Source organism: Neovison vison, chromosome 6 (assembly GCF_020171115.1).
Source record: "Neovison vison isolate M4711 chromosome 6, ASM_NN_V1, whole genome shotgun sequence".
NCBI lineage: Eukaryota > Metazoa > Chordata > Mammalia > Carnivora > Mustelidae > Neogale > Neogale vison.
The window spans coordinates 49,228,200-49,252,984 of NC_058096.1; the positions used below are offsets into that span (position 1 = coordinate 49,228,200).

At 38.8% G+C, this 24,785-nt stretch overlaps 1 pseudogene; it reads left to right on the forward strand.

Moving 5' to 3' along the window:
- Positions 1–18,982: 18,982 nt before the first annotated feature.
- On the forward strand, positions 18,983–19,811 carry LOC122910050 (annotated as a pseudogene).
- Positions 19,812–24,785: the final 4,974 nt, after the last annotated feature.

A 24,785-nucleotide genomic window follows, 5' to 3' on the forward strand; every position in this document is an offset into this window, starting at 1 on the left:
ATGGGCTTCCCTCTGTAAGTAAGGAGCCTCTTTGCCCTGGTGGCTTTCAAGAGATTATACCTACAATTAGAATTCCTCAATTTGACTATCAGGTGTCATGATGTTTTTTTGGAATGTATAATCTTGGGTGGAGACCTTTCAGCCTCTAGTACATGAACGCTGGTTTCATTCGCAAGATTGGGAAAATTTTCATGAAGGACTTGTTCCACTATATCTTCTAGACTTCTTTCTTTCTCCTCCCCTTCAGGGATTCCAATAATTCTGATGTTGGAACGCTTCATGGCATCATTTATTTCCCTGATTCTGTTTTCGTGGTTTCTAAGCTGTTTGTTCCAGGCTTCCTCCTGATCCTTTCTCTCTATCTGTTTGCCTTCCAGATCACTAATTCTATCTTCTGTCTCAGTTACCCTAGCTTTGAGAGAGTTTAGATTAGATTGGAACTCATTGAGAGCATTGTGAACCTCCTCCCTGGTAGCTTTAAGCTCCGCCCTAACATTGTGAACATCCTGTCTCGTCGCTTTCAGTTCGGCCCTAATCAATTCTGTTTGGTCATCCATGGCTTTCTCCAACCTAGCTATTGCCTGGATAATTGTTAGCCTGAATTCTCTTTCCGACATATTGTCTATGTTGATAGCAGTTAGCTCTGTTGCAGAAGGTCCATCCTCTGTATTTTTCTTCTGTTGGGCATTCCTCCTCCTAGTCCTTTTGGTGGGAGATGACTGAACAGATGTAGCTGGATGTATCATCTCTGGTGCAGTCAAGGTGCACCCTGGAACACTTCTGAGCAATCAGGTTTCCCCACCCAAACGAGAGACAAAAGAAAAGAAAAAGAAAAAGAAAAGAAGAAAAAGAAAAAGAGAGAGAGAGAGAGACAGGAAAGAAAGGGAAGATGAAAAAGAAGGTTCAGCCCAGATGGGCCCCAAGGTAAGATTTATGACGTAGACAAACAAAAAGAAATAAAAATACTGATACAAGTATATGACAAGAGAAAAAAATAGATATATATGCAAATAAAGAAAGAACCTCGTCAAAAAGAACCACAAGTGTAAAATTTATATGCTATCAGGACAAACACAAAAACACAAAAACACTGGTGGAAGAAGATGGGAGAGTTCTTATAAATTCTCAGTGTGTGCGAGGAAGGTTGTTTTGGTTCTTCCTCATGTATCTTGATATCTTTGTTAAAGGACTCACTGGGTGGCTCAGTGGGTTAAGCCGCTGCCTTCGGCTCAGGTCATGATCTCAGGGTCCTGGGATCGAGGCCCACATCAGGCTCTCTGCTCGGCAGGGAGCCTGCTTCCTCCTCTCTCTCTGCCTGCCTCTCTGCCTGCTTGTGATCTCACTCTGTCAAATAAATAAATAAAATCTTTAAAAAAAAAAAAAAAAAAAGGACTCAACTTTCCTAAGATAAAGGGGATTAAAAATTGGTTTACCTATAGGGGTAGTATTGATTGGGGAAAGGGGATTACTTTGAAGTTTAACTCTATATGAATATTAGAGGATAAAAATAAAAAAGAATAAACTAGACTAAACTAAACTAAAATTTTAAAAAAGGAATTCAAAAAATAAAAATGCAAAAGAAAAACATAAGTGTATGTATCAAAAAGTTCAGGTTAGAAAGGTATTATGGAATTTGATGTACTGTACAACTCGCTGTGATGGTAAATAGGTTAAAAAATTACCTATGTGTAAAAAAAAAAAAAATATGAACCGGAATAGTAGGAACGAGTGAACAATACAAGTTTTCCTACGAAGTAGTGGTTGTTCTCTTGTAGTCCTTTTTTTTTTTTTTTTCCTTTCTTGGTTTGTTTTCTGGGGGAGGGGCCTGCCACGTGGGTTGTCAGTCAATGATGTTTCCTGAGTTAAGTCCTCCTGCCCCCCTCAAGTGGGTGGGCTCTGAGGAAACTGGTTTTTTTCAGGCTTTTGTTCTCTGGCGGTTTTTATGCTTGTTCACTTCTTTTTCTCTCACCTTGACCGCCTTTGATGGTTTTTTGTAGTATTAGAGGAAATCAAACCGCACCCTGATCTCCCTCTCGAGAGAAGCCTCAGTCTGGGTGCAGAACCTGAATAACTTCCCCCTTGGCCGCTGGCAGAGCAGGTTCCAAGTTGCAGACCCTGGGGGCACAGGATCTTTTGCTTATACCCAAAGCCAAGGCAGTGGCGGCTGTCTGGGAGCTCCCGACCGCCAGAGAAGTTCCAAGCAGCGATCACACACTGAGATTTTGCCGCTGGCCCGGGCTGGGAGTGCCCGGCTTGCTCGTGCCTCTTTTCAGAGGCGGCTGTGGGTCGGGCGCGTGTCTGGGGCACTGAGAACGGGGCGCTGGTCCGTAAGCCCCAGGCTGGGCTTTTGCGCGCCTCTGTCAGGGGAAGAGTTTCCGGTGCACGGCTTAGGCTTTGAAACAATGGCGCGGGTCAAAGAGCGCCGGCCGGGCCTTTGTAACTCAGGAGAGCTTGAGGGACCTTCGCGCTTATCTCAAGCTTTGTGGTAGGGCTCACGTTCTGCCCACCGGCGCGGCTCCCATCCCCTCTCAGGAGCCAGAACCCACGCATTCTCTACTGCGCGCTGGCGGCTTAGGGACCAGGACCTGGTTTCTCTGCCGCACTCTCTCTGCCTCAGCGCCGGGGAGGCTGTCCTGGGACCGGGGACTTAAGCCCCTGTCCATAGCCGCCCTGATTCCCACAATTTCCCCCCGCCATCCTTTGCTCTTTTGGAGTGCTTTCAACCAGTCTCCAAGTTAATGCTGGTCCCCAGACGCAGGGCACTCTCGCTCGTATTGGGGTATTACTTTCCAACTGGTGGCCTCTGGTGGCTCCCTCCCCCTTTTGTTTATCTTCCAGTATCAGTCCGCTGTTCCCATTCCGCTTTACCTGCCCACTGGTGTCTTCTGCCCCTGTAGAGAGCCAGACGTGTATAATTCTGATCTCAGGCTGATTTCATGGGTGATCGGAGTTCTTTGGTAGGTAATCAGCTCACTTTGGGGTACCAGCTGAAAAGGCGCCTCCTCCTACTCCCCCGCTATCTTGTCCCCCTCTCAAGCCCCAGTATTGCCAGAATTTACACATGGACTTAAACCTTTGTTCTAATGTCAGAGCTACTTATTGAAGTTGTGGAATAAAAATGAAAAAAATTTCATATTATATGCATTGAATGGTGTACATGCACCTGAGGGTGAAAATTCTAAATACTGTGAAATGCAAACTTCCAAAATTTAAAAGAGGTATATTAAAAAACTGCCTTGTTTGATTTACATGCTTTCATGTATGATAAGTTCATATAGCAGTTCAATATAAAACAGTATTAAGTAGTAATAGATATGAAGTAAAATATATTTTTTAAATATATTTTTCCTCAATTGTTAGGATTTATTTTACCCAAATTTTATTTGCACCTATTCTAAAACATTTCTAAAATGAAAAAAATTCTTTTTGGAAAAAACATCTTCTAGCCCTTACTTAATACTTTGTAGATAAATAAATGAATGAATAAAATCTATACTGAAAAACCTAAAAAATACAAAAATCTAAAATTTTAAAATAAATAAAATCCTCATATTTGTTAAACTAGCTAAGACAGAAGATGTTGCAATAACCTATTAATGTCTCATAACTTTTCTCAGTCTTTCTCCAGAGGCTCTAGAGGAACAGAAATTATGTTACCATCCCAAAAAGTATATCAATTTATAATCCATGCCATCCTTCATGAAAAGAACCACATCCTTGAAAACTCACTTTAAGGTTACATCTGATAAAGAGTAAATTATAGAGAAACTTAGATGGGCTTGGAAATCATATTTCAGTTACAATCCTGCCAAAATCCCATGAAAAGACACTTAAAGATAGAGTACCTAAGATTCATCTTTCAGCATCCTTTTACTCAGTTATAAGAGGAAAAGGAGCATCTTATGCATTTTAGACTTCTATGACTTGATATAAAAGAAACTTCCTCTAAATTTAAATAGAAATACTCTTCTAGACAATCACATCTTCCATTTTAATATGCTTACAAATCACTCAAGGATTTTGTTAAAATGCAAATTCTTCTTCCTGCAGGTCTGGAAAAGGACCTAAGATCTTTCCTTTCTAATGATTTCCCAGGGGAAGGTGATGCTGCTGGTCCCAGCCACACTCTGATGGGCAAGATCCTAGAGGATGTACAGTCACTGACAAACCATGAGCCTGGTGGTGGTTATTAAGGAGGGCACGTATTGCATGGAGCCCTGGGTGTGGTACATAAACAATGAAGCTTGGAACACTGAAGAAATAAAATTAAGTTTTAGAAAAATAGTCTCTTAAAATCACCAATACCTCTAGAAACTCTGATTTCAACTCAAGATCCTAGTTGCTTAAGTGAAGAATCTAAATACCATCATATGTATTTTATAAAACTGGCCACTTACATAAAGTGCCAAAAATACCCTAAGATCTTCATCAATCATTCTATTAAAAAAAAGATAACTTAAGCAAAGGACAGATTATATTCAGCTTCCTCTAACTGATAATATTTAGAGATTTCTATAGACTCAGTAAATCACAGAAGAATCAAAATGAATGTTGTATATGTGTGTATTTTATGTAGCAGGGAGTTAGGGTCATATTTATCCCCTGGATGATATCATTGCCAGCTGGCAAAGCTTAAGAAATCCTGAACACTAGTGTTGCCAGCATTCTGCCCCCACAACCTGGCTGACAACTTTATCAACAATCCAGTAAGGAGAACAGGCCCCAGCCTGGACTCCATCACTGTAGTGCCAACTGTAGTCTGAATGTTTGGGCTTCATCAGTAACAGAAGCAGATAGGCTCTAAAGATCTAGAGGGAGCAGATGTTACTTTTACTAAAAAAACAACCAAAAACAATCTGTGATATCCAGAAGTGCATGCACTTTTAAGGCAATGATAGCTCAAGCAATCAGTAATATAAATTCTTCATGATAATCTACTGAATATTATATTCAAAATAATAATAATCTCATTAGTAAATGAAAATCACTTTTGGGACACCTAGGTGGTTCATTTGGTTAAGTGTCTGACTGTTGATTTTGGCTCAGATCATGATCTTAGAGTTCGAGACCCATATCAGGCTCTGAGGAGGGGGTAGAGCCTACTTAAGATTCTCTCTCCCTCTCCCTTTGCCCATCCCCCTGCTTATGCATTCCCTCTCTCTCCCACTCTCAAAAAAAAAGAAAGAAAAGAAAAGTCACTTTTATTTAACAAATATGCCATTCGACTGTCTAGAAGGCAAACCGTACTAAAAAGATCAGAACAATGAACAGAGCAGCGGATCAGGCAAAATATGTGAAATCCTTCTTTATCTGCATGGTTAGTCAAAGCTGAATAAGATGACACACAAGAGAAAGAAAGTTGATGTGAATTTATTGCCTGTAAAGAAAGTTGATGTGAATTTATTGTTCCTTTACTATTTTTATTGAATGAGGTTATGCTAGTGGGTCAATATGGCCCTGCAAGCTTCTCTATTATTTACCCATCAATTTCCCAAAGACATTTGCTAGAGGTAACAAAAGGGGAATGAAATTAACAAAGAACTCCAAAGAGATAAGCAGCTCAGTCTTGGAAGTTTTATTCTAGGGACAAAGCTGTTCCAGAGGCAAAGCTGCCCAGAAAGATGAACTAGCTGCACATAGGGACAATATAGTGTTATTTAATAATGAGACTTAGCTAAAAGGTAGCTAAGGTACTCATTAGGGTGACAATTATAAAAAAAAAAAAAAAGGAAGAGAGAAAGAAAGAAAGAAAATATAAAGAAATAGAGGAAGAGGGAGAGAAGAAGGGAGGAAGGAAGAAAGAGAAAGAAAAGAACAGAACAAATGTTGGCAAGCGTGTGAAGAAATTGGAATCCAGATGCATTGCATTGCTACTGGAAATGTAAAAATGGTATAATCACTGTGGAAACCAGTATTATTATTCCTCAAAAATTTGAATATAGAAGTATCATATGATTGAGCAATTTCACTTCTGGGTATATATCCAAAAGAATTGAAAACAAGGACTCCATAGATACTTATATACCAATTTTCATAGCAGCATTATTCACAATAGCCAAAATATGGAAACAATCTAAATGTCCATCAACAGATGAATGGATAAAAAAAGTATGGTGTGTGTACACAACGGAATATTATCAACCCTTAAAAATGAATGAAATGCTAATATATATTACAACATGGATAAACCTTGCAAACATTATTCTAAGAGAAATAAGTCAGACACAAAAGGACAAATGTTGTAGCATTCTACTTAAGTGAGGTACCTAGAATAGGCAAATTTATGGAGACAAAAAGTAGAACAGAAACACCAGGAGCTAGAGGAGGAGGGACAGGGACCTATTATTTAATGGGTATAGTGTTTCTATCTGGAATGGTGAAAAAGTTCTGAAAATGAATAGCAATGGTGATTCCACAACAGTGTGAATGTATTTAATGTCACACTTAAAAATGGTTAAAATGGTAAATTTTTATATATATTTTACTACAATAAAAAATAGAGAAAAAATCATCAAATACTTAACAAATCTGATTTAAAACTTTCCTCTTTTATCCTTCTCCATAAATTAGATGTGTACAATTGTCCAAAATTTTAAAAAGCTAAGAAAGTGGATCTTAAGAGAAAATGGATCTTAAGCAATGGACACGTGTACTTGGAGCCATTTCCTTTGTTTCCTCTTCTCTACTTGAAGATTACCTGAACTAATACAAAGTATCACAAGTCAAGCTCTTACTCAATAAGCTTACAGTATTGAGGGTTTGTCTTGATGTAAAGATTCAGGTAATCTGGGTCTCAGACAAAGCAGAAAGAAGTCTGGAACAAAAAGGGAGGTCCCCACGTCCTTTCCCCTCATGATGAGCACATGTTCTTAGGCCCAGGGTGATGGATGAGTTCTCCAATGGAGCATTTATGGGGTTCTCTTACAGAGTAAGAGAGCATTTTGTTTGTGACACATCTCTGCTTTATACCTGAGCTTTTACGTCTATTTTCAAGGACATCCATAGAAAGGATCCTCCTACAAGCATATATATTTTAGTGTATCTACTTGGAGGTCCAGAATCATTTTGTCTAGGATATTAGTTAGGGTTACCTGCCTTCTTCCCCGACCCCACATGGCACATTCCCTGGTAGTCAGAGGAAAACTAGGTCAGAGTCCAGATGCAATAACTCCTTCCTCCTCATTGTCCAATTTTTCTGACTGCACATGTGAACCAATATATGTGTACTTGTCTTTGAAAATAACCATTTAATGTACAAACATGGTCTGTTATTTCCATGAAAGTTTTCTACCCCTACAGCTTGATGTCTAGACCTCTGTATTAGGACACTCCCTAAACAAGTGCATCAAAATATCACCTGGTGATGGTGATAAGATGATGGTGATGGTGATAAGACAGAAAAGACCACTCCCTTCCCATGGGTCTCTAAGTCCTCATATAGCTCAACAAGTTCAAATATAAGAAGCTATAGGCAAGGAAAATCTAAAGGAAAGTCAAATTTTTTTCCCATCAGTCACATTTTAGGCCAAAAGAAACTGAAGGATCATTTCTTCAATGCCTCAGCAGAGTTCTCCAGGGTCTGCCTAGCTTACTCCATCTTTCCCATTCTCTTTGGCTAACCTTTCACAGCAGAGTTCTGGCTTTCCACCTCCTTGCTTGGAGTCAGGATTCAGATATTTCTTGGCATCCCAGGTCAACCTTGTCTTTAACAAAACACAAATTGCTCTTTACCCCAAGTCTTTGGTTAGGCCTTAGCTCCTTCCATTCGGGTCCAAATTCTCAAGGACTGAGGCTGGATCAGGAGAAGAAAGTAGATAAAACCCCCAAAGCCTCAGAACTTGTTGGGGTAGCAGCTGCCACCAACCTGACCACCATGAAAAGACTTGGCCGTTTTACCATCACTGCCCTCCATACAAGGTTTCCCCCTGCCCCATTCCTCCTACCAGAGCAACTCCTTACAAATACAAACAAAAGGGAAGTAGCACGGAGATGCATAGACCCTGATATATTAAAACCCTCCTCCAAGTTTCCTGATGGTGGTGATGAGTCTGGACTCTACTATCAGTATCTAAAATTCTGAGATTAACAGTGGTGTCAAGGAGCCATGGGAATGGAGCCAAAGCTGGCACTTCAGTCATGAGTATATAATGTCCCTAATTAATCCCACCTGGCTTCATACAATTATCTGAGCAGAAGTGCCTTTGGCATTTTTTGAATCACAGATTTAGATCTGGCTTCTGCTGGTAGCTACAAAGCCCTTTCTTCAGCACATGTAGCACTGCAAGCAGATGGAATAATTTGCTTCTTATAGATGTATGCCCCTGACAAGGGACATCTGCTGAGTGAAATGCAACCAGAAACATAATCATAAACCCCCCCAAAAAATCCTTTTTATAAATAGTGCCAAATGCAATTTTTAAACTCTTAGAAATCATGGTAGTTTACACATGAAAGGCACATCACAGCTTACAAAGTATTTTCGCCAATTTTACATTTGAAAGGAAAATAGGGAGTAAATGTCACAACAACTTTAAACTAACAACAACAGAAGAAGACATAAGTCTGGCTGTATAGGCTTTTCAGAAACTCATAATGCTAGATAATTCATTTGTGGGAAGAATATGATTTGGTTTCAGCTACAGAATATGTTTTCAAGTGCTACTATGTTGTGATCACACCATCCTTTATAATCTTAATATTTCATATTCAAAAGAAAGCAAAATGGGATTTTCACCTCATTTATATGCATCAGAGAAGTGCAAGAAAACATTTCCATGAAACTTACCATGACAGACAATCTGCTTGATTGCAACAATGTGTTTGATATGGGCTCTGGACACAAAGCAAACCCCAAATTTGGAAATGATAACTAGATGCTTTTGCCAAAGCCTACCAGTGGCTGGTGACCATGACCTACCTGGTCCTGAGTGCTGGCGTTTTTAGTGCTGGTTTCCTGTGTATGTGTGTGCCCTGCAGATGTTCTTTGGGTGGCTGATCTATGAGATATTTGGAATTTATGGCCAACTTTGCCCACAACTAGGCTAATATGTCAAATACTGTTGCATGCTGTTTGAATGTTGAGTGGTACATAGTTTATTCTCCTCCAAATCAAATCACACACTAAGGATGCTGTAAGATCTTGGCTACTATTAGTATGATTTCTTTATGAGCAAGAGGAAGAATACCACCACATACAACATATCCCTCAGAGTCAGGGTGAAAAATGAATCATTCTTTGTCACCTCTTCAAAAAAAAGAAGAGGAAAAAAATTCTTTTGAAAGAGGAAAGGAAAAATATAGATTCCATCCTGTGTGAGCCCACAAAGAGCCTATCTTTTCTGCTAAGAGTTTCATTCTTCCTCTAGAGTTCCAGTGTAAGTCAAATCACTTTACACACTATTTTCCAAAATTTTCAATGTCAATAAGAATTTTAAAACAAAACCAATCTAGGGGAGGAGCAAAATGGTGGAGGAGTAGGAGACCTAAATATCTTTGGGTCCCAGGAGTTCAGCTAGGTAGTTATCAAACCATTCTGAACACCTACAAACACAACAGGAGATCAAAGAGAAGAAGAGCAGCAGTTCTAGGAACAGAAAAGCAACCACTTTCTGGAAGGTAGGATGGGCAGAGACGTGAATTGGAAGCGACAGGAAGATAGACCACAGGGGAGGGGCAGGCTCCCGGCAAGCAGTAGAGCAGCAGAGCATGAAATTGAAACTTTGAGAAGTCTGTTCCACTGAGGGAAGTCGCACCTGAAGCTAAGCCGGGGTGGAGCACTTGTGGGGACAGTGTGGTCTCAGGACCCCTGGGGTCACAAAAAGACCAGGGGTGTCTGAGTGTGGCAGAATTCCTGGGTATTGGAGCAGGGAAGACAGCTGCAGAGACAGAGATGAAGAGGGGGCTTTCAGGTTGAGGTTATCTTAACTGTGATCCAAGACATAGTTGGGCCACTGCTCTTTGAGCTGGGACTCCGCAAGTGGCAGATCTGGGGAGACCCCCTCCTTCCTCCTCCAGGAGGAGCATTGTGGGAGTGCACTGTAGGAATCTGCTGGGTTTGGAGGCTCCAAATGGGGGAGTGCACAAGAGATAGAAATGCTCTGTCACAAGCTGGATGAGCATGGAGTATGGCTGGAAACCAGGAAAACGGGAGTGATTGAATGTTTTTCTCTGAGGGCACACTGAGGAGTGGCGCCCCAAGGTCTCAGCTTATCTGGGCCAGAGATTGGGAGGCCACCATTTTCATTCCTGTCCTCCAAAGCTGTACAGAAAGTGTTCCGAGAACAAAAGCTACCAAGAGCAAAACCAAGCAGATTAGCCTGGCCCCCAGCAAGGGCAGTGCAATTTTGCCTCAGGTAAAGACCTTTGAGAATCACTGCAACAAGCCCCTCCCCCAGAAGATTAGCAAGACCATCCAGCCAAGACCAAGTTGACTGATCAATGAGAATTGTGGAACTCCAGAGCTAGGAAAATACAATACATAGAATTGATGGCTTTTTCCCCATGATTCTACAGTCTTTCAAAGTTGAATTTTTTTAAGTTTATTTTTTTCTTTTTCTATTCTTTATTAATTTTTCCTCTTTCCTATTTTAACATTTTTAACTATTTTATCTTATCAATATCTTTTTTAAAAATCTTTTTTACTTTACATTGCCATAGTCATATTCTGTCCTTTCATTGTATTTAAACTTATTTTTTGTATACAAATAGGTTTCTCTTTCTTTAAAATTTTGGGATACAGCTTCTTCTAACAGATCAAAATATACCCTAAATCTAGCACATGGCTATGTTCTAGTCTCCAGCCTGGTCACATTCTTTCATTTTTTTCTTCCCCTTTCTTTTTTCAACCAAATTCCTGTTTTATCAATTCCTTTTTTAGAATCATTTTTTTTTAAACTTTTTTTTTTTTTAAGATTTTATTTTATTTATTTGAGAGAGAGAGACAGTGAGAGAGAGCATGAGCGAGGAGAAGGTCAGAGGGAGAAGCAGACTCCCCATGGAGCTGGGAGCCCGATGTGGGACTCGATCCCGGGACTCCAGGATCACGCCCTGAGCCGGAGGCAGTCGTTTAACCAACTGCGCCACCCAGGCGTCCCTAGAATCATTTTTAATTTTCATTTTTACAATCATATTCCATTCCTCCATTGTGTTTACCTTTATTTTTGTACATATATGTTTTTCTTACTTTAAATTTTTGGGAGACAGTTTCTTCTAACAGACAAAGTACACCCAAAATCAAGTGTGTGACTCTGTTCCATTCACCAGCTTAATTATTTTATTCCTCGTTTCTTCTCCCAGTTTTGAGTCTCCTTCAATTTGGTTAGTGTATATATTTCTGGGGTCCTTGCTACCCTTTAATATTTGGTTCTCTCATTCATCTCTTCTCATCTGGATAAAATGATAAGGTGGGAAAAACTCACCCCCCAAAAAAGAACAAGGGGCAGTACCAATGGCTAAGGACTTAATCAACATGGACATTAGTCAGATGCCAGAATGAGAGTTCAGATGACATTATCAAGGTGTTAACTGGGCTTGAAAAAAGGATGGAAGATACTAGAGAATCCCTTTCTGGAGAAATAAAAGAACTAAAATCTAACCAAGTTGAAATCAAAAAAGCTATTAATCAGGTGCAATAGAAAATGGAGGTTTTTACTACTAGGATAAATGAGGCAGAATAGAGAATTAGTGATATAGAAGACCAAATGATAGAGAATAAAGAAACTGAGAAAAGTAGAAATAAACAACTACTGGACCACAAGGGGAGAATTCAAGAGATAAGTGATATCATAAGATGAAACAATATTGGAATAATTGGGATCCCAGAAGAAGGGGGGAGCTGGAGCAAATTATGCAGAGAATTTCTCTAATTTGGTGAAGGGAAGCAGCATCAAAATGCAGGAGGCACAGAGAACCTCCTTCAAAATCAGTAAAAATAGGTCCATACCCCGTCATCTAATAGTAAAACTTAAAAGTCTCAGTGACAAAGAGAAAATCCTAAAAGCAGCTCAGGACATGAGGTCTATAACATATAATAGTAAAAATATTAGGTTGACAGCAGACCTATTCACAGAGATCTGGCAGGCCAGAGAGAACTGGCATGATATATTCAGAGTACTAAATGAGAAAAATATGCAGCCAAGAATACTGTATCCAGCTAGACTATCACTAAAAATAGAAGGGAGATAAAAACTTTCAGGAAAAACAAAAACTAAAAGAATTTGCAAATTCCAGACATCCCTACAGGAAATATTGAAAGGGGTCCTCTAAGCAAAGAGAGAGCCTAGAAGTAACAGACCAGAGAGGAACAGAGACAATACACAGCAACAATCACCTTACAGGCAGTACAATGGCAGTAAATTCATGTGTTTAGCCCATTCACATTCATGCCCTGAATGTGAATGGGCTAAATGCTCCAATCAAAAGACACAGGGTATCAGAATGGATTAAAAAAACAAGACCCATCAATATCCTGTCTGCAGAAAACTCATTTTAGACCCAAAGACACCTCCAGATTTAAAGTCAGGAGGTGGAAAACAATTTACCATACTAATCAACATCAGAAAAAAGCTGGAGTGGCAATCCTTATATCAGAGAAATTATATTTTAGCCAAAGACTATAATAAGACATGAGGAAGGGCACTATATCATACTTAAAGGGTCTGTCCAAAAAGAAAATCTAACAATTATCTATGCCCCGTAGATAATAAATATCTATGCCCCTAATGTGGGAGCAGTCAATTATATAAACCAATTAATAACAAAATCAAAGAAACACATCAACAATAATAGTAGGAGACTTTAACAGCTCCCCCTCACTGAAATGGACTGATCATCTAAGTACAAGATCAAGAAGGAAATAAAGATTTCAAATGACCATAACCCTACCCCCCTTCTCCCAACCCCCCTCCCCCCAGCAACCCACAGTTTGTTTCGTGAGATTAAGAGTCACTTAGGGTTTGTCTCCCTCCCTATCCCATCATGTTTCATGGATTCTTCTCCTACCCACTTAAGCCCCCATGTTGCATCACCACTTCCTCATATCAGGGAGATCATATGATAGTTGTCTTTCTCCGCTTGACTTATTTCGCTAAGCATGATACGCTCTAGTTCCATCCATGTTGTCGCAAATGGCAAGATTTCGTTTCTTTTGATGGCTGCATAGTATTCCATTGTGTATATATACCACATCTTCTTGATCCATTCATCTATTGATGGACATCTAGGTTCTTTCCATAGTTTGGCTATTGTGGACATTGCTGCTATAAACATTCGGGTGCACGTGCCCCTTTGGATCACTACGTTTGTATCTTTAGGGTAAATACCCAGTAGTGCAATTGCTGGGTCATAGGGCAGTTCTATTTTCAACATTTTGAGGAACCTCCATGCTGTTTACCAGAGTGGTTGCACCAGCTTGCATTCCCACCAACAGTGTAGGAGGGTTCCCCTTTCTCCGCATCCTCGCCAGCATCTGTCATTTCCTGACCTGTTGATTTTAGCCATTCTGACTGGTGTGAGGTGATATCTCATTGTGGTTTTGATTTGTATTTCCCTGATGCCGAGTGATATGGAGCACTTTTTCATGTGTCTGTTGGCCATCTGGATGTCTTCTTTGCAGAAACGTCTGTTCATGTCCTCTGCCCATTTCTTGATTGGATTATTTGTTCTTTGGGTGTTGAGTTTGTTAAGTTCTTTATAGATTTTGGACACTAGTCCTTTATCTGATATGTCGTTTGCAAATATCTTCTCCCATTCTGTCATGAACCATGAGAGACTATGGACTCTGGAAAACAATCTGAGGGGTTTGAAGTGGCGGGGGGGTGGGAGGTTGGGGTACCAGGTGGTGGGTATTATAGAGGGCACAGCTTGCATGGAGCACTGGGTGGGGTGAAAAAAATAATGAATACTGTTTTTCTGAAAATAAATAAATTGGAAAAAAAAAAGATTTCAAATGAAACACTTGACCAGATGGATATCATAGATATATACAGAACATACCATTCCAAAGCAACAGAATATACATTCTTCTCTAGTACATCTGGAACATCCTCCAGAATAAATCACATCCTGGGTCAAAAATCAGGCCTCAACCAGTACCAAAGACTGGGATCATTCCCTGCATATTTTCAGACCATAATCTTTGAAACCAAAACTCAACCACAAGAGGAAAGTTTAAAAAAACCTCAAATACAGGATGCTAAAGAGCATCCTGCTGAAGAATGAATGGGTCAACCAGGAAATGAAAGAAGAATTTTTTTTTTAAATTCATGGAAACAAATGAAAATGAAAGCACAACAGTTCAAAAGCTTTGGGATGCAGCAAAGGCAGTCCTGAGAGGAAAGTATATAGCAATACAAGCCTTGCTCAAGAAACAAGAAAGGTCTCAAGTACACAACCTAACACTACAGCTAAAAAAAACTGGAGAAAGAACGGGGGGGGGGGGGAAAGCCTTATTATTTCTGCAAAAGAGAAATAATAAAGACCAGAGCAGAAATCGATGAAATAAAAACCAAAAGCACAAATCAACAAAACTAGGAGCTGATTCTTTGAAAAAATTAATAAGATTGATAAACTCCTGGCCAGAATTATCCAAAAGAAAAAAGAAAGGACCCAAAATAATAAAATCATGAATTAAAGGAGAAAGATCACAAACAATACCAAAGAAAACAATTATAAGAACAAATTAAGACCAACAAATTTGACAATCTGGCAGAAATGGATGCATTCCTAGAGACATATAAACACCAAAACTGAGCCAGGAAGAAATAGAAAGCCTGGACAGACCTTTAACCAGTAATGAGATTAAAGCAGTCATCAAAAACTTCCCAACAAATAAGAGTCCAAGGCCAGATGGCTTTCCAGGGGAACTCTACCAAATATTTTTTTTAAAGATTGTATTTATTTATTTGACAGACAGAGATCACAAGTAGGCTGAGAGGCAGGCAGAGAGAGAGAAGGGGAAGCAGGCTCCCTACTGAGCAGAGAGCCTGATGTGGGGCTCGATCCCAGGACCCTGGGATCATGACCTGAGCTGAAGGCAGAAGCTTTAACCCACTGAGCCACCCAGGCACCCCTCTACCAAATATTTAAAGAAGAATTAAAAACAGTTCTCCTGAAACTGTTCCAAAAAATAGAAATGGAAGGAAAACATCCAAACTCATTTTATAAGGCCAGCATTACCTTGATCTCAAAACCAAACAAAGACCCCATCAAAAAGGAGAATTTCAGACCAATATCCCTCATCAACATGGGTGCTAAAATCCTCACCAAAATACTAGCCAACAGGATCCAACAGTACATTAAAAGGATTATGTACCACAACCAAGTGGGATTTATTCCTGGGATGCAAGGGTGGTTCAACATTTGCAAATCAATCAATGTGATACAATACAGTCATAGAAGAAAGGACAAGAACCATAAGATACTCTCAATAGATGCTGAAAAAGCATTTAACAAAGTACAGCATCCCCTCCTGATCAAAACTCTTCACAGTGTAGGGATAGAGGGTACATACTTCAATATCATCAAAGCCATCTATGAAAAGCTCACAGAAAATTTCATTATCAATGGGGAAGAACTGAGAGTTTTCCCCTAAGGTCAGGAACAAAGCAGGGCTGTCCACTGTCACCACTTCAACATAGTACTGCAATTCCTAACCTCAGCAATCAGACAACAAAAAGAAATAAAAGGCATCTGAAAAGGCAAAGAAGAAGTCAAACTATCATTCTTTGCAGATGATATGATACTTTATGTGGAAAACCCAAATGTCTCCACTCCAAAACTGCTAGAACTTGTACAGGAATTCAGTAAAGTGTCAGGATATAAAATCAATGCACAGAAATCAGTTTCATTTCTCTACACCAACAAGACAGAAGAAAGAGAAATTAAGGAGTCAATCCCATTTACAACTGCACCCAAAACTATAAGATACCTAGGAATAAAGCTAACCAAAGAGGCTAAGAATCTGTACTCAGAAAACTATAGAGTACTCATGAAAGAAATTGAGGAAGACACAAAGATGGGAAAAAGTTCCATGATCATGAATTAGAAGAACAAATATCATGAAAATGTCTATGCTCCCTAAAGCAATCTACACATTTAATGTAATCCTTATCAAAATACCATCAACATTTTTCAAAGAAATGGAACAAATAATCCGAAGTTTTTGTGGAACCAGAAAAGACCCTGAATAGCCAGAGGAATATTGAAAAAGAAAACCAAAGTTGGTGGCATCACAATTTCAGACTTCAAGCTGTATTACAAAGCTGTCATCATCAAGACAATATGGTACTGGCATAAAAACAGACACATAGATCAGTGGAATAGAATAGAGAGTCCAAAATGGACTCTCAACTCTAGGGTCCACCAATCTTTGACAAAGCAGGAAAGAATGTCCAATGGAAAAAAGACAGTCTCTTCAACAAATGGTGTTGGGAAAATTGGACAGCCATATGCAGAAAAATGAAATTGGACCATTTCTTTACACTGCACACAAAAGTTGACTCAAAACGGATGAAAGACCTCAATGTGAGAAAGGAATCCATCAAAATCCGTGAGAAGAACAGAAGCAGCAACCTCTTTGACCTCAGCCACAACAACTTCTTCCTAGAAATATCACCAAAGGCAAAATGAACTATTGGGACTTCATCAAGATCAAAAGCTTTGGCACAGCAAAGGAAACAATCAACAAAACCAAAAGACAACTGACAGAATGAGAGAAGATATTTGCAAACGACATATCAGATAAGGGCTAGTATCCAAAATTTATAAAGAACCGATCAAACTCAACACCTAAAGAACAAATAACCCAATCAAGAAATGGCATAGGACATGAACAGACATTTCTGCAAAGAAGACATCCAAATGGCCAACAGACACATGAAAAAGTGCTCCACATCACTCAGCATCAGGGAAATACAAATCAAAACCACAATGAGATATCACCTCACACCAGTCAGAGTGGCTAAAATTAACAAGTCAGGAAATGACAGATGCTGGCGAGGATACGGAGAAAGGGGAACCCTCCTACACTGCTGGTGAGAATGCAAGCTGGTGCAACCACTCTGGAAAACAGATGGAGGTTCCTCAAAATTTTGAAGATAGAGCTACCCTATGACTCAGGAATTGCACTACTGGGTATTTATCCTAAAGATAAAATGTAGTGATCTGAAGGGGCACATGCACCTGAATGTTTATAGCAGCAATGTCCACAATAGCCAAACTATGGAAAGAACCTAGATGTCCATCAACAGATGAATGGATAAAGAAGATGCGGTGTAAATGTACAATGGAATACTATGCAGCCATCAAAAAGAACTGAACTCTTGCCATTTGCAATGATGTGGGTAGAATTAGAGGGTATTACATTGAGTGAAATAAGTAAATCAGAGAAAGCCAATTGTTATATGATCTCTCTGATATGAGGAATTTGAGAGGCAAGGAGGGGGGTTGTGGGGGGAAGGCAGGGATAAATTAAACAAGTTGGGACTGGGGAGGGAGACAAATCATAAAAAAATTAATCTTAGGAAACAAACTGACGGCTGCTGGAGGGGAGGAGGTTAAGTGGGTTAGGGTGGCTAAGTATGGACATTGGGGAGGGTATGTGTTTTGTTGAGTGCTTTAAATTGTGTAAGACTGATGATTCACAGACATGTACCTCTGAAGCAAATAATACATTATATGTTAATTTAAAAAAATAAATTTTTAAAATATGCATGAATGTAAAATAAATAAATAAAACCAATCCATTACAGAAAAAGAAACCTTTCCCCATTATAAAAATTATTATTTAAATGCTATACTAAGCTATCACCTCATCAATTTAGAAAATTTAATTACCTTTGGAAAACTATTGCCTTGAAGTACTTGACATTATACTTAATATGAATAAAGGATATGACAATTGACTTTCACTGGAAAGAAGAAAGAATTAAGAAGCTAACTCTCTCCAAGAGAGAACAGTAGAATAAATAAGGAGACAAACAGTTAACTTATGACCAAACTTCAACAGCAATTTTATAGGTGCCCTTTAAAGGGGTCAATGATGTGATAGGGTTCATGTGGGTCCAGGTATTCCTGCTGTGCTTAATTTCATCTTTGAAATAGTAGATTCATTCAACATGTACTGAGCATCTAAAAGCAACTACTAAGTGCCAGACACTTTTCTAGCTACCGGGAATAGAGCAGTTCACAAAATGAACAAGGTCTCTGACTTCATGGAGTCCTTAGTGTACTATAATTTAATGTAATTACAATAGAGCATTATAAATATATTGATATCCAAATGTATAAAGCAGTCATCTTGTATGCACCCACAACTGAAACACAGAGTACCCAGCTGTGATCCTCATTTTGGTCACCAACACTCATTTCCTAAGAATCAAGCCAAAATAACAAAAGTTGCCTCTTTAGCCACAGAGTCAGACTTGAACCAATTTCTGGACCTGTTTTGGCTTTTTCTCTTTGATCTTATTTTGTATCAGACTATATCGTCATTGTACCAATCCCCATTCCCCTACTCTGGAGAGCCATCCTCCTCCACTGAGAAAATGCCTCCAGCAGCAGGCCAGTGGCAGGAGCACACCAGCTGCTTCTGATAGGCTCAGTGTCCTCAAAACCTTGTTGTCGTTCCCCATTTCATCACATGGCTTCTTTGACTTGTATTTTCTTAAAAAAACGGTGTTTGTTGTGATGAGTACACTAGGTGTTATATGTAAGTGATGGATCACTAAATTCTAATCCTGGGAACAATATTACATTATACGTTAACTAACTGGAATTAAAATAAAAATTTGAAACAAAAGAAGGTAAAAAAGAATAATAATGATGCAAACAATAACCTGGAAATCAAAGTGTTATCTTGCTTCCCCTATAACCTCCATTCAAAACAATTATACAGAATTCTCTGACTGTGGTCCAGCCTGGATCTTACTGCGACATGGACATCTATGGCCATCTTAGCTTCCTGGGAAAAGGCAATGTGAACCTGGATTTCTTTATTGGGCATGAAGTAATAGGAAAAGCAACATGTACCATGAAGTGGCCAACTCAGTATGGTATAGTTGAAGACTGTCACTTGATGGAAAGGTCTATGGAGCAAGTGTTCTTTAACTATGTAAAGCAGAATTTGAAAGTCATTGCTTTCTGCTGATTAAACCTCCACTAAATGCTCCCCAAAACAGAATACATTGTTAAAATAACATTCAAGCCCTACAAAACTTCAGGCTTATGCAAAGCCATGCCAGCTGCTCTTGCATAGGCAGCATCCCGAGCATCAAAACAAGTAAGAAAATTGATAGTGACTGGTGTGGTGACCAGATAGTGAAGATGGTACCACTCCTGTCCCTCCTGGAGCTGAAGGACCTGTGATCTGCAGCTGTGGAGGGCACATTCCAATCACAGGGCAAGTTATAACATATTTCATTCAGCAACTGCTGAGAGGCTGAGAAGTAGGAATTCCTCCAGAGCAATCCCTGGAAAAAGCTATGGAAGTAAAGAAGGGCTGTAATTATGTCTGCCCTGATTTAGGAAAAGAATCAGCAAGTATGACACAGGAGAGCCAAGTGGATTAAACAGTCTACTGGAATCAAGGCAATCTCAAAGAAAGAATTTTCCACTGACGTTGGTTATGATGGATCCTTAGGACCTGCATTCTTTTTCATCCAGAATTTGCTAATCCCGACTTCACACAACCTACCCAAAAAGTACTGGTTGAAGCAATTCAGAATTATCTGATTGGTGTCAGGGTTTTCTCCACAACAATACTGATGTCCCTGAACTGGATGTGGAAGGACTTGGAGTGCACTTTCCTATTCTGAAGGGAAAAGGTGACCAACTAAAAGATAAATTTCAAAAAGTAGCCTCATGTACGATGCAGGGAATGCATTTAATGCCACTCAACCGTACACCTCAAAATAGTTAAAATGGCAAATTTGCGCAATGTTCATGTCTCCACAATCAAAGAAATAAATTTAAGAGAAAATTTTCAGGCAACCTCATGATACTTGCCATTACCCATTTATGGGGGTTTCAGTATAATGAGGACAAGGGATTTCAGTAATTAGGAATTGCTACCATCCTCATCCAAAGGTTTACGTTTTAAGTGCTTTTAGAAGTAAGAAGTTAGTGCATCAGATTAAGTCTAATTACTTGCATTCTTTTTCTTGCTAGAAGATTTCAAGCAAAGACAAGACTGCTAGACCAGTTTAAAAGAAAAAAACAAAGGCGATGCTCCCAATACTCAGGTACTATTGCACCAGTTTCAGCCGCTGCTGGAGACTTCTTCCGGGTTCACAAGTCTAAGCAGGTCCCACCGACCCAACAGGTGCAAGACGGAAACAGGGAGGTCCCGCATGTGCACAGTGGTCTGCTTCTAAGGGAGATGTTATGACCTCTCTTACAACCTGTCTTGAGAGAAATGACTGGCAATGCTGAAGCTGAATCACATCTCCACTAGCTGATTTGGGATTGGTTTTAATGGACCAGTTCCCTCTGTTTTTTTTTTTCTTTCTTTTCTTTTCTTTTTTTTTTAAGATTTTATTTATTTATTTGACAGAGATCACAAGTAGGCAGAGAGGCAGGCAGAGAGAGAGAGAGGAGGAAGCAGGCTCCTTGCTCAGCAGACAGCCCCATGTGGGCCTCAGTCCCAGGACCCTGGGATCATGACCCGAGCCGAAGGCAGAGGCTTTAACCCACTGAGGCACCCAGGTGCCCCTTCTTTTCTTTTCTTCTTCTTTTTTTTTTTGTGGTTTTTGGTGTCTGACTTCTTTCACTTAACATGATGTTTTCAAGGTTCATCCATGTGTAGCATATATCAATACTTCATTCCTTCACACAACCTGTCTTAGTTCAGGCTGCTATAACAAAATAACATAGGCTGGGTGGTTTACACAACAAACATTTAGTTCTCATGGTGCTGGAGGCTGGAAAGTCTGATATCAAGGTGCTAGCAGATTTGTCCCTTGGCTTGTAGCTGGCCCCCTTCTCACTGTATCCTGTCACGGTGGAGACAGGAAGCTCTAGTGTCTCTTCCTTTTCTTATAAGGGCATAATTCCATCATGCTCATGACTTCATGACCTCATCTAAACTTAATTACTTCCCAAAGTCCCCACCTCCTCATATCAATATAGGACTTCAATATATGAATTTGGGCAGGAGACAAAATTCAGTCCATAACACAACACAGCAATATTCCTTCATACAAATTTATTATATTTTATTTATCCATTCCTCAGCTGACTGGCATTTGGGTTGTTTCTGCTCTTTAGCTATTATGAATAATAAATGCTATGAACACTTGTGTATATATTTTGTGTGGACACAGGCTTTCAATTTTCTGGAGAATATACTTGGGATTGGAATCACTAGCTCATACAGTAATTGTTTTACCACCTGAGGACTTGTCAATCTAATTTCCCAAGTGGCTGCACCATTTTACAATCCTACCAGCAATATATGAGGGTTCCAATTTCTCCAAATCATCACTAACACTTTTATTGTCTGTCTTTTATTATAACCATCCATCCTAGTGGGTATGAAGTGGTATCTCATTGTGGCTTTGATTTGCCTTTCCCTAATGAGTAATAATGTTGAGCACCTTTTTGTGTGTTTATTGGTCATTTGTATATCTATCTTCTTTGGAGAAATGTCTGTTTGAATCTTTGCCCATTTTTAATTGGGTTATTTGTCTTTTGGTTATTGAATGTAAGAGCTTTTTACATGTTCTGAATATAAATCCCTTATTAAATATATGATTTGTGAGTATCTTATCCCATTCTTTGGATTGTCTTTTTACTTTCTTGATAGCATCCTTAAAAGCACAAAAGGTTTTTTTTTTTATTCTGACTATAAATTGTTTTATTTATTTATTTTTTACTTATTTTCAGCGTAACAGTATTCATTATTTTTGCACCACACCCAGTGCTCCATGCAATCTATGCCCTCTATAATACCCAACACCTGGTAACCCAATCTCCCACCCCCACCCCTTCAAAACCCTCAGATTGTTTTTCAGAGTCCATAGTCTCTCATGATTCACCTCCCCTTCCAATTTCCCCCAACTCCCTTCTCCTCTCTAACTCCCCATATCCTCCATGCTATTTGTTATGCTCTGCAAATAAGTGAAACCATATGATAACTGACTCTCTCTGCTTGACTTATTTCACTCAGCATAATCTCTATGTTTTCCTAACATGTAATGAATGGTTTCATAAAACTTTATAGCAGGTAGGAAAGTAATTCAGGAGAATATTACAAGAAGAACTTGAGAAACTAAATGATAATTAACTAAAAGGAAAAATATTTTTCATGGGCAGGAAATTAATTACACATAGTTAAAATATAAGAATAAAGTCTCTAATAAGTTTTTACCTCTTTTCATATGTACAAATGCACATAAAACAGATTGCAAGAAGTTATTTTACAAACACAAGCCAGAGAAAAATGTTTTTTTCATTGTTTGCCTCAAAACCTAAGTGTTATTGAAGGTAAAATAGAATTGATAACTCGGGTTAATGGACTGGTGTCCATAAACGATACACAGCTATATTTAAAAAGTTATTAGTCTAATATTCTAAACCATGGTTAATGATATTTTATTCATAAAAGTTGCTCTTGTAATAAAACTTTCTGGTTAATTTCTCCCCTCTCATTGGAATCTTTGGTAGTTAAAAAACAAAAAAAGTAAATTCAATACATGTCTGAAACTTTCCCAAGAGTTCATGCAGAGCCTACAAAGTTAACAGTTTATAAATTAACCTTACCTCTAGAAAGAAAACAGACGCAAGAAAATCAGAATCTCTATAGTGGTCACTCCTGCTAAAATACTTCTTCAATGTCCTTTGAGCTATTCATTTCCTTTTTTTCTTTTTTGAGCTGTAACTGAAATATGACAATTCTATTAGTTTCAGGTATACAGCATAATGGTTTATTATTTGTATATATTGTGAAATTATCACCACAATAAGTCTAGTTAACATCTATACCACACATAATTAAAAATTTTTCTTGTGATGAGAACATTTAAGATCTACTCTTTGTAACTCTGAAATATACAATATAGTAATTATAGTCACTATGCTGACCATTATACCTCCATGACTTATTTATCTTATAACTGGAAGTTTGTACCTTTTGACCACCTTCACCCATTTCACCCAACCTCCACTCCCCATCACTAATCTGTTCTCTGTATTCTATGAGCTCTGTTCTGGGTGTTTTTTTAGATTCACATGTAAGTGAGATCATACAGTATTTGTTTTTCTCTGTCTGACCTATTTCATTTAGCATAATGTCCTCAGGGCCCATTCATATGTTGCAAATGGCAAGATTTCATTCTTTTTTAGGACCGAATGTTTCATTGTGTATATAGATACCACATCTTCTTTATCCATTCATCTATAGATGGACACTTAGGTTGCTACTATGTTTTAGCTATTGTCAATAATGCTGCAATGAACATGGGGGTGCACATATATTTTTGAATCAGTGTTTTCATTTCTTTCAAATAAATACCAAAAAGTGGAAATGTCTGATCATATGGTATTCAATTTTTAATTTTTTGAGAAATCGCCATATTATTTTCCATGGTGATATATCAATTTACATTCCCATCAATAATGCACAAGGATTGCCTTTTCTCTACATCCTCACCAAACCTCCCACCCCCACCCCTTCAAAACCCTCAGGTTGTTTTTCAGGGTCCATAGTCTCTCATGGTTCACCACCCCTTCCAATTTCCCCCAACTCCCTTCTCCTCTCCATCTCCCCATGTCCTCCATGTTATTTGTTATGCTCCACAAATAAGTGAAACCATATGATAATTGACTCTCTCTGCTTGACTGATTTCACTCAGCATAATCTCTTCCAATTCCAACCATGTTGCTACAAAAGTTGGACATTCATCCTTTCTGATGGAGGCATAATACTCCATAGTGTAAATGGACCACATCTTCCTTATCCATTCGTCCATCGAAGGGCGTCTTGGTTCTTTGCACAGTTTGGCGACCATGGCCACTGCTGCTATAAACATTGGGGTACAGATGGCCCTTCTTTTCACTACATCTGTATCTTTGGGGTAAATACCCAGTAGTGCAATTTCAGGGTCATAGGGAGGCTCTATTTTTAATTTCTTAAGGAATCTCCACACTGTTCTCCAAAGAGGCTGCACCAACTTGCATTCCCACCAACAGTGTAAGAGGGTTCCCCTTCCTCCACATCCTCTCCAACACATGTTGTTTCCTGTCTTGCTAATTTTGCCCATTCTAACTTGTGTAAGGTGGTATCTCAATGTGGTTTTAATTTGAATCTCCCTGATGGCTAGTGATGATGAACATTTTTTCATGTGTCTGATAGCCATTTGACATACGGACATCTTTGAAAAAAATGTCTATCCATATCCTCTACCCATATTTTAATCACACTGGCTGTTTTTTGATTTTTGCTATTAAGTTCTTTATATATTTTGTATATTAACCCCTTATCAGATATATGATTTGCATATATTTTCTCCCATTTGGTAGGTTGTCTTTTCATTTTGTTGATGGTTTTCTCTGCTCTCCAGAACCTCTCTGTTCTTTAATGTAATATTAAACACCAAGATGGCACAAGTTATGGACAAATTTTTTATAATAATACTGTATCATCTATATGATATCATTTGTGTAATACTAAAGTATCATTTGTATCACACCATTATTGCAAGAATATGAAATTTATCTTTCCTGAGTAAGATGCATTCAGATTTTGGTATACGTTAGTTCTCAATTTATTTCTATTTTTTTCTCAAGAAAAA